This window comes from Pteropus vampyrus, unplaced genomic scaffold, assembly GCF_000151845.1.
Source record: "Pteropus vampyrus isolate Shadow unplaced genomic scaffold, Pvam_2.0 Scaffold39, whole genome shotgun sequence".
In the NCBI taxonomy this organism is placed as follows: domain Eukaryota; kingdom Metazoa; phylum Chordata; class Mammalia; order Chiroptera; family Pteropodidae; genus Pteropus; species Pteropus vampyrus.
Genome location: NW_011888820.1, coordinates 796,700 through 800,579, shown reverse-complemented (window position 1 = coordinate 800,579; position 3,880 = coordinate 796,700). Strand labels below are relative to the sequence as shown.

The 3,880-nt window shown below is 37.3% G+C and overlaps 1 pseudogene; it reads right to left on the bottom strand.

Moving 5' to 3' along the window:
• Window positions 1-2,211: 2,211 nt before the first annotated feature.
• LOC111738556 lies at window positions 2,212-2,329 on the bottom strand (annotated as a pseudogene).
• Window positions 2,330-3,880: the final 1,551 nt, after the last annotated feature.

The following is a 3,880-nucleotide window of genomic DNA, read 5'->3' as shown; positions in this document are numbered from 1 at the left end:
CATGATAAACAATAAAATTTTAGTTTATATCCTAGCTTTTAAATTCTTTGCAGTGTGACCTTGAGTAAGTTACTGAAGATCTCGGAAGCTCAGTTTTGTTATCTGTAAAATATGAATGGTAGTAACATCTACACCTTAGAATTGATTTGTGATTAAATGAGTTTATGCATGCACAACACTTTGAACAGTGCCCAGCATATAATAAGTGCTCTGTGAATGTCACAAGTGTTAGCTAAAACAAAACTCATCTGTTTCTTATATACCTGTTATGGGCTAGACAATGGGTTATATTAGGTCTATAAAGCTGAACAAAACATAGCTTTTTCCTCAAGGAGCTCATAACATAATGTAATGTTTTTCAACCTATATACTGGAGATTCCTTAGGAAGCCTTTTTGTGAGAATCTATTTGTTCGTCAGACTGAATAAATAATCTGTCTCAGATATATATGCTTTACTTTAAAAACTTGCATAGTTACTTAGGGATTAATAAATGCCCAAATCATTTAAGACTCCTTATTTAATAATTTTTGTCATTATATATTATCTCAACCAATATTAAGGGAACAAATGTGATCATGTGGTAGTCCCTAACATTTTTGGAAGATATTACAAACAACTTCTTATGGTCCAATTGTCCAGATCTACTGAGGGAACAGACAGTACAGTCTGATAGAAACCCAAATAATCATGTCTGCTTAAGCATAGAGGGAATTCTGCCTCTGAAGAGTAGCAGTCAGTACCAAGGCACTGCAGGGTGGAGACTGAGTCTCAGGGAATATTTAATCAAGAGTTTCCAGGTGCTCCCCAAAAGGTTGGGAAGCATTCACAAAGAAGACAGACATAGAAGGACACTTGCACATTGACCCAACAGAATGGGCTTCTGTTCAGGAGAAAACTCTACTGTTGTTTCTTTGATCTTGCTGAAGAAGGAGAAGGTCTCGAAGATTTGCACCATCAGAAGGGTCCAGTCTGGGGTTGCCAAGTTGGACTTCTATTTCCTTGGTGTGGTTACTGATGGAGGTAACCGCCAGCAAGATGGAGGCTGAAGGGAAGCATTTGATTCCCTTTTCTCTGCTGATGTTCTGGTACCAGGTATGTTCATCCTCATGTAGTCAGTTGCTAACCCGCAGTCATAAGTTCTTAGAACATCTCTTTTTATAATAAATCGCAGTGCGTGCGTGGGGAGAGGGGGAGCATGTGTGAGTTGGATTTGATTGCTGTTGCAATTTGAATTTTCTGTCTTGGCAATCCTCCTAGGTAAAGTCTTTAAAAGACTGCAGTGACTTTTCTGGCAGAATTACTGGGGACTATTGCCAACACTAAGAAACTCATACTAGCAGAGATTGGATATGAGAGAACCTCCTACGTTTTCCTTTAAAGTCCCATGCTTTAAAACAGTTATGGTGCAATGTTCTTTCATAGAAGAGATCATTAATATTTACTCTCTGGTCCAGAGCAGGTCAGTGCCCTTTGCTGCAGACAATCTCAGTGATCCTTTGGTAGTTATATCAGTCTCAAGCCATTTACTGATCTCCATGGAAAAAGAAATCTCCCTGTTTTGTGTTTCATTTTGCTTTGTTTGATTTTTGTTTTTCTTGTCTGGAAATAAATGTCTTTAGTTACTCCCAGAAAAATCATAATTTAGTACCAAGTTTGTTGGCTAGCCGATAGCAGACACTCCATACAAATTTATTGACTGACTAAAGAAATGATTATTCACAGACCAGTCAAATTCCAAGACCTCCTTAGTTACATTTGCTTTTAAGCACTTACCTTCTTTTACTCAAAAAGCCACTATGGGCCTGATGAACAAGTGCTGATGTTTAGTAGTTCAAAGCATAAGCTTTGCAGTTAAACACACCTGCATGTGAATGCTGGCTCTGCAAATACCTAGATGGGTGATCTGAAGGACAAGCTCTTTGATTTTCAGTTTCTTCTTCATTAAAATATGCTGAATAAAACCTACCTTATTAAGCGCTAAGAGAATTAAATGAAATAGATTTTCCCAAATGTCAACCATTTGCAACTTGACTGCACAACTTTTGCCATATTCAAATACCACTTGTGCTCTTCTCATAATGTTTTCTTTAAATTAACTCAGTTTTGTTTTTGTTTATTTGTTTGTTTGTTTGTTTTTTAGGCGAGGCAACCCTTGGCTGACCTCACAGATTGCAAGGACTTTGTCAGCTTACAATCCCTTATTTTTTTACACCTACAGCACCTGGTCTTCCTAGGTGGTCTCCCATCCAAGTACTAACCAGGCCCGAACATGTTTAGCTTCTGAGATCAGATGGGATCGGGCTTGTTCAGGGTGGCATGGCATAGACTTAACTCAGTTTTTAATACAGATTAATTTCGAAAGGTAAATGGACACTGTTATCACCTCTCTGGTGGCAGTATTTAACTATAAAAACAAATATAATGGAGACTAAACAATATTACAAAGTTCCAGGTGGATATTTTTGCCTGCTAAAGTCTCTGGCCTAAAGTCTGCTCTCTTCATTAAAAAGAAAGATTACTGTTAGGTGTTAAAGATATACTAGCCCCAACCCAACGTTTTCTTTTTTATATAATCAAAGAACTAAAAAAATGATCAAAAGGGAAAGACTTTTTCACTATTTAATTTGATGTAACTCAATGCCCTGCTTAATATTGTCTCGGGTATCTCTGATTGCATGTGTGTCACATTCTAGAAAGCTGAGATAAAATTTGTGAAGACATATAGACCTCAAAGATGTAGCTGTACTGGACCTTTGAAGGCATGATATCCACTTAATGCAGTTTGACATAATAAAAAGGAGAGACTGCTATAGTCTCCCTCAAACTATTGTTTGATTTTTTACACAGGACCCTGAAGTCAAATCCCAAACCCAACAATAGATTCTAAAATTAAAAAATCATTCCTGGCCTCAGGAGAGGCTCGGAACCCCCACCTAGCTACAGCGTTCTCAGCTAGTAGTAGTGTTCTGCAATGATGAGAGAAATGGGAGAGGAAGATCCTTTTGAAAACTCTTATCCTGGTCTCCACCTCCTTAGAGTCTGTTATAGGATGAATAACCAACCCTCAGTACTTCAAAATGTGACTGAAATTGGAGATATGGTCTTTAAAGAGGTAATTAAGTTAAAGTGAGGTCATTAGGATGAGTCCCTTTCCAATATAACTGGAGTTTTATGAAAAGAGATTAAGACACAGACACACACAGAAGAAAGACCATGTGAACACACAGGGAGAAGATGCTCATCTACAAGCCAAGGAAAGAAGCCTCAGAGAAAGCAATCCTGCCAAATCCTTGATCTTGGACTTCTAGCTTTCAGAATTGTAAGATAATAAATTTCTGTTGGGTAAGCCACCTAGTCTGTGGCACTTTATTTTAGCAGCCGTGGCAGACTATATAGAGTCAATACTTCCCATCTGAATAAAGGGAAATAGTTTGTCACTCATCAACAATGACTCTCAATGTCACACACAGATGGTGTTTTTGAGAGAGCCATGATTATCCATATATTTTATTATTTACCATTCTCTCAATCTGGCTATCCAAATTCTTCAGTGAAAAAAAAAAAAGGTCTAGAAAAGACTTGGTTATTTTGTCAGTTTAAAAGACATACTTCAGTGAAGTTTTACATAATCTTGATGAGTTAGATTATCTTAAATGTCAAAATAGAATTCTGTTGCTTAGCCTGTTCAAGTCCCAGATAACCTTATTTTCCCTCTTTTGACATTTTTGTCACTTTTACTCCTTAAGTACAAAAACAGCATTTCAACTTTGTTGAAGTATGTCTTGTCCACAAGTTCTAAGGTGACACTTAACTGTTTACCATCTTCGTGTCCTTTCTCTTTTCCCACTTTTCCTTCATCCTTCTTTTTATCATCATTG